General features: G+C 47.2%; 12 non-coding genes across 12 annotated transcripts; all 12 read left to right on the top strand.

Annotated features, from left to right (window-relative positions):
• The first annotated feature begins 298 nt into the window (after window positions 1–298).
• On the top strand, window positions 299–369 carry trnag-gcc (transfer RNA glycine (anticodon GCC)). Its single transcript has one exon. It is a non-coding gene; the product is annotated as a tRNA-Gly (tRNA).
• An 809-nt stretch (window positions 370–1,178) lies between these two features.
• Window positions 1,179–1,249, top strand: trnag-gcc (transfer RNA glycine (anticodon GCC)). Its single transcript has one exon. It is a non-coding gene; the product is annotated as a tRNA-Gly (tRNA).
• An 808-nt stretch (window positions 1,250–2,057) lies between these two features.
• On the top strand, window positions 2,058–2,128 carry trnag-gcc (transfer RNA glycine (anticodon GCC)). The gene has a single exon. It is a non-coding gene; the product is annotated as a tRNA-Gly (tRNA).
• Window positions 2,129–2,934: 806 nt separating this feature from the next.
• Window positions 2,935–3,005, top strand: trnag-gcc (transfer RNA glycine (anticodon GCC)). The gene has a single exon. It is a non-coding gene; the product is annotated as a tRNA-Gly (tRNA).
• An 808-nt stretch (window positions 3,006–3,813) lies between these two features.
• trnag-gcc (transfer RNA glycine (anticodon GCC)) lies at window positions 3,814–3,884 on the top strand. Its single transcript has one exon. It is a non-coding gene; the product is annotated as a tRNA-Gly (tRNA).
• Window positions 3,885–4,689: 805 nt separating this feature from the next.
• Window positions 4,690–4,760, top strand: trnag-gcc (transfer RNA glycine (anticodon GCC)). The gene has a single exon. It is a non-coding gene; the product is annotated as a tRNA-Gly (tRNA).
• An 807-nt stretch (window positions 4,761–5,567) lies between these two features.
• Window positions 5,568–5,638, top strand: trnag-gcc (transfer RNA glycine (anticodon GCC)). The gene has a single exon. It is a non-coding gene; the product is annotated as a tRNA-Gly (tRNA).
• An 807-nt stretch (window positions 5,639–6,445) lies between these two features.
• trnag-gcc (transfer RNA glycine (anticodon GCC)) lies at window positions 6,446–6,516 on the top strand. Its single transcript has one exon. It is a non-coding gene; the product is annotated as a tRNA-Gly (tRNA).
• Window positions 6,517–7,323: 807 nt separating this feature from the next.
• On the top strand, window positions 7,324–7,394 carry trnag-gcc (transfer RNA glycine (anticodon GCC)). The gene has a single exon. It is a non-coding gene; the product is annotated as a tRNA-Gly (tRNA).
• Window positions 7,395–8,200: 806 nt separating this feature from the next.
• On the top strand, window positions 8,201–8,271 carry trnag-gcc (transfer RNA glycine (anticodon GCC)). Its single transcript has one exon. It is a non-coding gene; the product is annotated as a tRNA-Gly (tRNA).
• Window positions 8,272–9,078: 807 nt separating this feature from the next.
• Window positions 9,079–9,149, top strand: trnag-gcc (transfer RNA glycine (anticodon GCC)). Its single transcript has one exon. It is a non-coding gene; the product is annotated as a tRNA-Gly (tRNA).
• Window positions 9,150–9,955: 806 nt separating this feature from the next.
• trnag-gcc (transfer RNA glycine (anticodon GCC)) lies at window positions 9,956–10,026 on the top strand. The gene has a single exon. It is a non-coding gene; the product is annotated as a tRNA-Gly (tRNA).
• The last annotated feature ends 95 nt before the right edge of the window (window positions 10,027–10,121 follow it).

The following is a 10,121-nucleotide window of genomic DNA, read 5'->3' as shown; positions in this document are numbered from 1 at the left end:
GAAGAGCAGGGTAATGACTCCCAGCAAGAACTGACAAATCTGGTGCAGTCCAGGAGGCTGAGGTGCCCTGTGGTTCTTAAGGGAGCTGGTGGCCACAGAAGTTAATGCCTCTCACTTTTGATATTGACCTCCCCCACTCCCCTTTGCTCAGAGACACTTTTGCTCATATCAGTTCATCAAATACCCATGGAACTTGATCAGTTTGTCTGTCAGTTGTTCAGCTTTAGCATTGGTCGATATTACCCAGTTGAAGAGATGCATTTTCCACATAAATTCGTAGAATTCAGGCAGAAATAGAGCATTGGTGGTTCAGTGGTAGAATTCTCGCCTGCCACGCGGGAGACCCGGGTCCGATTCCCGGCCAATGCAGCAGAGGTCGTGTTTTTAAGGCCATGTTAGTCGTTCTTCATAAGCGGCAGCTGTCCCCAGAGCCATGAGCACAGCGCAGCTTCACTCACTGGTGGCTGAATGTCAGAGATGTTGTTTCCCACGCATGAGACCCAGGTTCGATTCCCAGCAGAAGCAAAGCAGTGTATCTTGCTACTTTAGAAGTGGGCAACTTATCAGTGTTTTACAGGGAACTAGTGGAAGCACTCTAGACAATGCTTTTCCATGCTTGTTCAACGAAGTACAAGCAATTATGGCTCATGCACCTGTGAAAAACTCCTGAAGGCAATAAAAAGGCTGCAGGCAAGAAAGGTCAGGCTTAAAGAAACCAATGAGAGTAAACTGACCTGTTTGTTGTCTCTAAAAAACAACCAGAAGAAAAATGTCCAGGGGGTCAATGCTGATCTGCATGAAAGTGGAATAAACTGCAAGGTAAGTAATGTAAGATCCCCAAGACAGCGCTACAAGGTCACAGTTGGACAGTGGCTTGTTGGAAGAGCAGGGTAATGACTCCCAGCAAGAACTGACAAATCTGGTGCAGTCCAGGAGGCTGAGGTGCCCTGTGGTTCTTAAGGGAGCTGGTGGCCACAGAAGTTAATGCCTCTCACTTTTGATATTGACCTCCCCCACTCCCCTTTGCTCAGAGACACTTTTGCTCATATCAGTTCATCAAATACCCATGGAACTTGATCAGTTTGTCTGTCAGCTGTTCAGCTTTAGCATTGGTCGATATTACCCAGTTGAAGAGATGCATTTTCCACATAAATTCGTAGAATTCAGGCAGAAATAGAGCATTGGTGGTTCAGTGGTAGAATTCTCGCCTGCCACGCGGGAGACCCGGGTCCGATTCCCGGCCAATGCAGCAGAGGTCGTGTTTTTAAGGCCATGTTAGTCGTTCTTCATAAGCGGCAGCTGTCCCCAGAGCCATGAGCACAGCGCAGCTTCACTCACTGGTGGCTGAATGTCAGAGATGTTGTTTCCCACGCATGAGACCCAGGTTCGATTCCAAGCAGAAGCAAAGCAGTGTATCTTGCTACTTTAGAAGTGGGCAACTTATCAGTGTTTTACAGGGAACTAGTGGAAGCACTCTAGACAATGCTTTTCCATGCTTGTTCAACGAAGTACAAGCAATTATGGCTCATGCACCTGTGAAAAACTCCTGAAGGCAATAAAAAGGCTGCAGGCAAGAAAGGTCAGGCTTAAAGAAACCAATGAGAGTAAACTGACCTGTTTGTTGTCTCTAAAAAACAACAGAAGAAAAATGTCCAGGGGGTCAATGCTGATCTGCATGAAAGTGGAATAAACTGCAAGGTAAGTAATGTAAGATCCCCAAGACAGCGCTACAAGGTCACAGTTGGACAGTGTCTTGTTGGAAGAGCAGGGTAATGACTCCCAGCAAGAACTGACAAATCTGGTGCAGTCCAGGAGGCTGAGGTGCCCTGTGGTTCTTAAGGGAGCTGGTGGCCACAGAAGTTAACGCCTCTCACTTTTGATATTGACCTCCCCCACTCCCCTTTGCTCAGAGACACTTTTGCTCATATCAGTTCATCAAATACCCATGGAACTTGATCAGTTTGTCTGTCAGTTTTTCAGCTTTAGCATTGGTCGATATTACCCAGTTGAAGAGATGCATTTTCCACATAAATTCGTAGAATTCTTGCAGAAATAGAGCATTGGTGGTTCAGTGGTAGAATTCTCGCCTGCCACGCGGGAGACCCGGGTCCGATTCCCGGCCAATGCAGCAGAGGTCGTGTTTTTAAGGCCATGTTAGTCGTTCCTCATAAGCGGCAGCTGTCCCCAGAGCCACGAGCACAGCGCAGCTTCACTCACTGGTGGCTGAATGTCAGAGTTGTTGTTTCCCGCGCAGGAGACCCAGGTTCGATTCCCAGCAGAAGCAAAGCAGTGTATCTTGCTACTTTAGAAGTGGGCAACTTATCAGTGTTTTACAGGGAACTAGTGGAAGCACTCTAGACAATGCTTTTCCATGCTTGTTCAACGAAGTACAAGCAATTATGGCTCATGCACCTGTGAAAAACTCCTGAAGGCAATAAAAAGGCTGCAGGCAAGAAAGGTCATGCTTAAAGAAACCAATGAGAGTAAACTGACCTGTTTGTTGTCTCTAAAAAACACCAGAAGAAAAATGTCCAGGGTCAATGCTGACCTGCATGAAAGTGGAATAAACTGCAAGGTAAGTAATGTAAGATCCCCAAGACAGCGCTACAAGGTCACAGTTGGACAGTGGCTTGTTGGAAGAGCAGGGTAATGACTCCCAGCAAGAACTGACAAATCTGGTGCAGTCCAGGAGGCTGAGGTGCCCTGTGGTTCTTAAGGGAGCTGGTGGCCACAGAAGTTAACGCCTCTCACTTTTGATATTGACCTCCCCCACTCCCCTTTGCTCAGAGACACTTTTGCTCATATCAGTTCATCAAATACCCATGGAACTTGATCAGTTTGTCTGTCAGTTGTTCAGCTTTAGCATTGGTCGATATTACCCAGTTGAAGAGATGCATTTTCCACATAAATTCGTAGAATTCTTGCAGAAATAGAGCATTGGTGGTTCAGTGGTAGAATTCTCGCCTGCCACGCGGGAGACCCGGGTCCGATTCCCGGCCAATGCAGCAGAGGTCGTGTTTTTAAGGCCATGTTAGTCGTTCTTCATAAGCGGCAGCTGTCCCCAGAGCCATGAGCACAGCGCAGCTTCACTCACTGGTGGCTGAATGTCAGAGATGTTGTTTCCCGCGCAGGAGACCCAGGTTCGATTCCCAGCAGAAGCAAAGCAGTGTATCTTGCTACTTTAGAAGTGGGCAACTTATCAGTGTTTTACAGGGAACTAGTGGAAGCACTCTAGACAATGCTTTTCCATGCTTGTTCAACGAAGTACAAGCAATTATGGCTCATGCACCTGTGAAAAACTCCTGAAGGCAATAAAAAGGCTGCAGGCAAGAAAGGTCAGGCTTAAAGAAACCAATGAGAGTAAACTGACCTGTTTGTTGTCTCTAAAAAACACCAGAAGAAAAATGTCCAGGGGGTCAATGCTGATCTGCATGAAAGTGGAATAAACTGCAAGGTAAGTAATGTAAGATCCCCAAGACAGCGCTACAAGGTCACAGTTGGACAGTGGCTTGTTGGAAGAGCAGGGTAATGACTCCCAGCAAGAACTGACAAATCTGGTGCAGTCCAGGAGGCTGAGGTGCCCTGTGGTTCTTAAGGGAGCTGGTGGCCACAGAAGTTAACGCCTCTCACTTTTGATATTGACCTCCCCCACTCCCCTTTGCTCAGAGACACTTTTGCTCATATCAGTTCATCAAATACCCATGGAACTTGATCAGTTTGTCTGTCAGTTGTTCAGCTTTAGCATTGGTCGATATTACCCAGTTGAAGAGATGCATTTTCCACATAAATTCGTAGAATTCTTGCAGAAATAGAGCATTGGTGGTTCAGTGGTAGAATTCTCGCCTGCCACGCGGGAGACCCGGGTCCGATTCCCGGCCAATGCAGCAGAGGTCGTGTTTTTAAGGCCATGTTAGTCGTTCTTCATAAGCGGCAGCTGTCCCCAGAGCCACGAGCACAGCGCAGCTTCACTCACTGGTGGCTGAATGTCAGAGTTGTTGTTTCCCGCGCAGGAGACCCAGGTTCGATTCCCAGCAGAAGCAAAGCAGTGTATCTTGCTACTTTAGAAGTGGGCAACTTATCAGTGTTTTACAGGGAACTAGTGGAAGCACTCTAGACAATGCTTTTCCATGCTTGTTCAACGAAGTACAAGCAATTATGGCTCATGCACCTGTGAAAAACTCCTGAAGGCAATAAAAAGGCTGCAGGCAAGAAAGGTCATGCTTAAAGAAACCAATGAGAGTAAACTGACCTGTTTGTTGTCTCTAAAAAACACCAGAAGAAAAATGTCCAGGGTCAATGCTGACCTGCATGAAAGTGGAATAAACTGCAAGGTAAGTAATGTAAGATCCCCAAGACAGCGTACAAGGTCACAGTTGGACAGTGGCTTGTTGGAAGAGCAGGGTAATGACTCCCAGCAAGAACTGACAAATCTGGTGCAGTCCAGGAGGCTGAGGTGCCCTGTGGTTCTTAAGGGAGCTGGTGGCCACAGAAGTTAACGCCTCTCACTTTTGATATTGACCTCCCCCACTCCCCTTTGCTCAGAGACACTTTTGCTCATATCAGTTCATCAAATACCCATGGAACTTGATCAGTTTGTCTGTCAGTTGTTCAGCTTTAGCATTGGTCGATATTACCCAGTTGAAGAGATGCATTTTCCACATAAATTCGTAGAATTCTTGCAGAAATAGAGCATTGGTGGTTCAGTGGTAGAATTCTCGCCTGCCACGCGGGAGACCCGGGTCCGATTCCCGGCCAATGCAGCAGAGGTCGTGTTTTTAAGGCCATGTTAGTCGTTCCTCATAAGCGGCAGCTGTCCCCAGAGCCACGAGCACAGCGCAGCTTCTCTCACTGGTGGCTGAATGTCAGAGTTGTTGTTTCCCGCGCAGGAGACCCAGGTTCGATTCCCAGCAGAAGCAAAGCAGTGTATCTTGCTACTTTAGAAGTGGGCAACTTATCAGTGTTTTACAGGGAACTAGTGGAAGCACTCTAGACAATGCTTTTCCATGCTTGTTCAACGAAGTACAAGCAATTATGGCTCATGCACCTGTGAAAAACTCCTGAAGGCAATAAAAAGGCTGCAGGCAAGAAAGGTCATGCTTAAAGAAACCAATGAGAGTAAACTGACCTGTTTGTTGTCTCTAAAAAACACCAGAAGAAAAATGTCCAGGGGTCAATGCTGATCTGCATGAAAGTGGAATAAACTGCAAGGTAAGTAATGTAAGATCCCCAAGACAGCGCTACAAGGTCACAGTTGGACAGTGGCTTGTTGGAAGAGCAGGGTAATGACTCCCAGCAAGAACTGACAAATCTGGTGCAGTCCAGGAGGCTGAGGTGCCCTGTGGTTCTTAAGGGAGCTGGTGGCCACAGAAGTTAACGCCTCTCACTTTTGATATTGACCTCCCCCACTCCCCTTTGCTCAGAGACACTTTTGCTCATATCAGTTCATCAAATACCCATGGAACTTGATCAGTTTGTCTGTCAGTTGTTCAGCTTTAGCATTGGTCGATATTACCCAGTTGAAGAGATGCATTTTCCACATAAATTCGTAGAATTCTTGCAGAAATAGAGCATTGGTGGTTCAGTGGTAGAATTCTCGCCTGCCACGCGGGAGACCCGGGTCCGATTCCCGGCCAATGCAGCAGAGGTCGTGTTTTTAAGGCCATGTTAGTCGTTCCTCATAAGCGGCAGCTGTCCCCAGAGCCACGAGCACAGCGCAGCTTCACTCACTGGTGGCTGAATGTCAGAGTTGTTGTTTCCCGCGCAGGAGACCCAGGTTCGATTCCCAGCAGAAGCAAAGCAGTGTATCTTGCTACTTTAGAAGTGGGCAACTTATCAGTGTTTTACAGGGAACTAGTGGAAGCACTCTAGACAATGCTTTTCCATGCTTGTTCAACGAAGTACAAGCAATTATGGCTCATGCACCTGTGAAAAACTCCTGAAGGCAATAAAAAGGCTGCAGGCAAGAAAGGTCATGCTTAAAGAAACCAATGAGAGTAAACTGACCTGTTTGTTGTCTCTAAAAAACACCAGAAGAAAAATGTCCAGGGGTCAATGCTGACCTGCATGAAAGTGGAATAAACTGCAAGGTAAGTAATGTAAGATCCCCAAGACAGCGCTACAAGGTCACAGTTGGACAGTGGCTTGTTGGAAGAGCAGGGTAATGACTCCCAGCAAGAACTGACAAATCTGGTGCAGTCCAGGAGGCTGAGGTGCCCTGTGGTTCTTAAGGGAGCTGGTGGCCACAGAAGTTAACGCCTCTCACTTTTGATATTGACCTCCCCCACTCCCCTTTGCTCAGAGACACTTTTGCTCATATCAGTTCATCAAATACCCATGGAACTTGATCAGTTTGTCTGTCAGTTGTTCAGCTTTAGCATTGGTCGATATTACCCAGTTGAAGAGATGCATTTTCCACATAAATTCGTAGAATTCTTGCAGAAATAGAGCATTGGTGGTTCAGTGGTAGAATTCTCGCCTGCCACGCGGGAGACCCGGGTCCGATTCCCGGCCAATGCAGCAGAGGTCGTGTTTTTAAGGCCATGTTAGTCGTTCTTCATAAGCGGCAGCTGTCCCCAGAGCCACGAGCACAGCGCAGCTTCACTCACTGGTGGCTGAATGTCAGAGTTGTTGTTTCCCGCGCAGGAGACCCAGGTTCGATTCCCAGCAGAAGCAAAGCAGTGTATCTTGCTACTTTAGAAGTGGGCAACTTATCAGTGTTTTACAGGGAACTAGTGGAAGCACTCTAGACAATGCTTTTCCATGCTTGTTCAACGAAGTACAAGCAATTATGGCTCATGCACCTGTGAAAAACTCCTGAAGGCAATAAAAAGGCTGCAGGCAAGAAAGGTCAGGCTTAAAGAAACCAATGAGAGTAAACTGACCTGTTTGTTGTCTCTAAAAAACACCAGAAGAAAAATGTCCAGGGGTCAATGCTGACCTGCATGAAAGTGGAATAAACTGCAAGGTAAGTAATGTAAGATCCCCAAGACAGCGCTACAAGGTCACAGTTGGACAGTGGCTTGTTGGAAGAGCAGGGTAATGACTCCCAGCAAGAACTGACAAATCTGGTGCAGTCCAGGAGGCTGAGGTGCCCTGTGGTTCTTAAGGGAGCTGGTGGCCACAGAAGTTAACGCCTCTCACTTTTGATATTGACCTCCCCCACTCCCCTTTGCTCAGAGACACTTTTGCTCATATCAGTTCATCAAATACCCATGGAACTTGATCAGTTTGTCTGTCAGTTGTTCAGCTTTAGCATTGGTCGATATTACCCAGTTGAAGAGATGCATTTTCCACATAAATTCGTAGAATTCTTGCAGAAATAGAGCATTGGTGGTTCAGTGGTAGAATTCTCGCCTGCCACGCGGGAGACCCGGGTCCGATTCCCGGCCAATGCAGCAGAGGTCGTGTTTTTAAGGCCATGTTAGTCGTTCTTCATAAGCGGCAGCTGTCCCCAGAGCCACGAGCACAGCGCAGCTTCACTCACTGGTGGCTGAATGTCAGAGTTGTTGTTTCCCGCGCAGGAGACCCAGGTTCGATTCCCAGCAGAAGCAAAGCAGTGTATCTTGCTACTTTAGAAGTGGGCAACTTATCAGTGTTTTACAGGGAACTAGTGGAAGCACTCTAGACAATGCTTTTCCATGCTTGTTCAACGAAGTACAAGCAATTATGGCTCATGCACCTGTGAAAAACTCCTGAAGGCAATAAAAAGGCTGCAGGCAAGAAAGGTCATGCTTAAAGAAACCAATGAGAGTAAACTGACCTGTTTGTTGTCTCTAAAAAACACCAGAAGAAAAATGTCCAGGGTCAATGCTGACCTGCATGAAAGTGGAATAAACTGCAAGGTAAGTAATGTAAGATCCCCAAGACAGCGCTACAAGGTCACAGTTGGACAGTGGCTTGTTGGAAGAGCAGGGTAATGACTCCCAGCAAGAACTGACAAATCTGGTGCAGTCCAGGAGGCTGAGGTGCCCTGTGGTTCTTAAGGGAGCTGGTGGCCACAGAAGTTAACGCCTCTCACTTTTGATATTGACCTCCCCCACTCCCCTTTGCTCAGAGACACTTTTGCTCATATCAGTTCATCAAATACCCATGGAACTTGATCAGTTTGTCTGTCAGTTGTTCAGCTTTAGCATTGGTCGATATTACCCAGTTGAAGAGATGCATTTTCCACATAAATTCGTAGAATTCTTGCAGAAATAGAGCATTGGTGGTTCAGTGGTAGAATTCTCGCCTGCCACGCGGGAGACCCGGGTCCGATTCCCGGCCAATGCAGCAGAGGTCGTGTTTTTAAGGCCATGTTAGTCGTTCCTCATAAGCGGCAGCTGTCCCCAGAGCCACGAGCACAGCGCAGCTTCTCTCACTGGTGGCTGAATGTCAGAGTTGTTGTTTCCCGCGCAGGAGACCCAGGTTCGATTCCCAGCAGAAGCAAAGCAGTGTATCTTGCTACTTTAGAAGTGGGCAACTTATCAGTGTTTTACAGGGAACTAGTGGAAGCACTCTAGACAATGCTTTTCCATGCTTGTTCAACGAAGTACAAGCAATTATGGCTCATGCACCTGTGAAAAACTCCTGAAGGCAATAAAAAGGCTGCAGGCAAGAAAGGTCATGCTTAAAGAAACCAATGAGAGTAAACTGACCTGTTTGTTGTCTCTAAAAAACACCAGAAGAAAAATGTCCAGGGGTCAATGCTGATCTGCATGAAAGTGGAATAAACTGCAAGGTAAGTAATGTAAGATCCCCAAGACAGCGCTACAAGGTCACAGTTGGACAGTGGCTTGTTGGAAGAGCAGGGTAATGACTCCCAGCAAGAACTGACAAATCTGGTGCAGTCCAGGAGGCTGAGGTGCCCTGTGGTTCTTAAGGGAGCTGGTGGCCACAGAAGTTAACGCCTCTCACTTTTGATATTGACCTCCCCCACTCCCCTTTGCTCAGAGACACTTTTGCTCATATCAGTTCATCAAATACCCATGGAACTTGATCAGTTTGTCTGTCAGTTGTTCAGCTTTAGCATTGGTCGATATTACCCAGTTGAAGAGATGCATTTTCCACATAAATTCGTAGAATTCTTGCAGAAATAGAGCATTGGTGGTTCAGTGGTAGAATTCTCGCCTGCCACGCGGGAGACCCGGGTCCGATTCCCGGCCAATGCAGCAGAGGTCGTGTTTTTAAGGCCATGTTAGTCGTTCCTCATAAGCGGCAGCTGTCCCCAGAGCCACGAGCACAGCGCAGCTTCACTCACTGGTGGCTGAATGTCAGAGTTGTTGTTTCCCGCGCAGGAGACCCAGGTTCGATTCCCAGCAGAAGCAAAGCAGTGTATCTTGCTACTTTAGAAGTGGGCAACTTATCAGTGTTTTACAGGGAACTAGTGGAAGCACTCTAGACAATGCTTTTCCATGCTTGTTCAACGAAGTACAAGCAATTATGGCTCATGCACCTGTGAAAAACTCCTGAAGGCAATAAAAAGGCTGCAGGCAAGAAAGGTCATGCTTAAAGAAACCAATGAGAGTAAACTGACCTGTTTGTTGTCTCTAAAAAACACCAGAAGAAAAATGTCCAGGGTCAATGCTGACCTGCATGAAAGTGGAATAAACTGCAAGGTAAGTAATGTAAGATCCCCAAGACAGCGCTACAAGGTCACAGTTGGACAGTGGCTTGTTGGAAGAGCAGGGTAATGACTCCCAGCAAGAACTGACAAATCTGGTGCAGTCCAGGAGGCTGAGGTGCCCTGTGGTTCTTAAGGGAGCTGGTGGCCACAGAAGTTAACGCCTCTCACTTTTGATATTGACCTCCCCCACTCCCCTTTGCTCAGAGACACTTTTGCTCATATCAGTTCATCAAATACCCATGGAACTTGATCAGTTTGTCTGTCAGTTGTTCAGCTTTAGCATTGGTCGATATTACCCAGTTGAAGAGATGCATTTTCCACATAAATTCGTAGAATTCTTGCAGAAATAGAGCATTGGTGGTTCAGTGGTAGAATTCTCGCCTGCCACGCGGGAGACCCGGGTCCGATTCCCGGCCAATGCAGCAGAGGTCGTGTTTTTAAGGCCATGTTAGTCGTTCTTCATAAGCGGCAGCTGTCCCCAGAGCCACGAGCACAGCGCAGCTTCACTCACTGGTGA

This window comes from Carassius auratus, unplaced genomic scaffold (assembly GCF_003368295.1).
Source record: "Carassius auratus strain Wakin unplaced genomic scaffold, ASM336829v1 scaf_tig00008541, whole genome shotgun sequence".
NCBI classification, from domain to species: domain Eukaryota; kingdom Metazoa; phylum Chordata; class Actinopteri; order Cypriniformes; family Cyprinidae; genus Carassius; species Carassius auratus.
The sequence above is the reverse complement of the archived record's forward strand: the minus strand, read 5'-3'. Positions and strand labels throughout refer to the sequence as shown.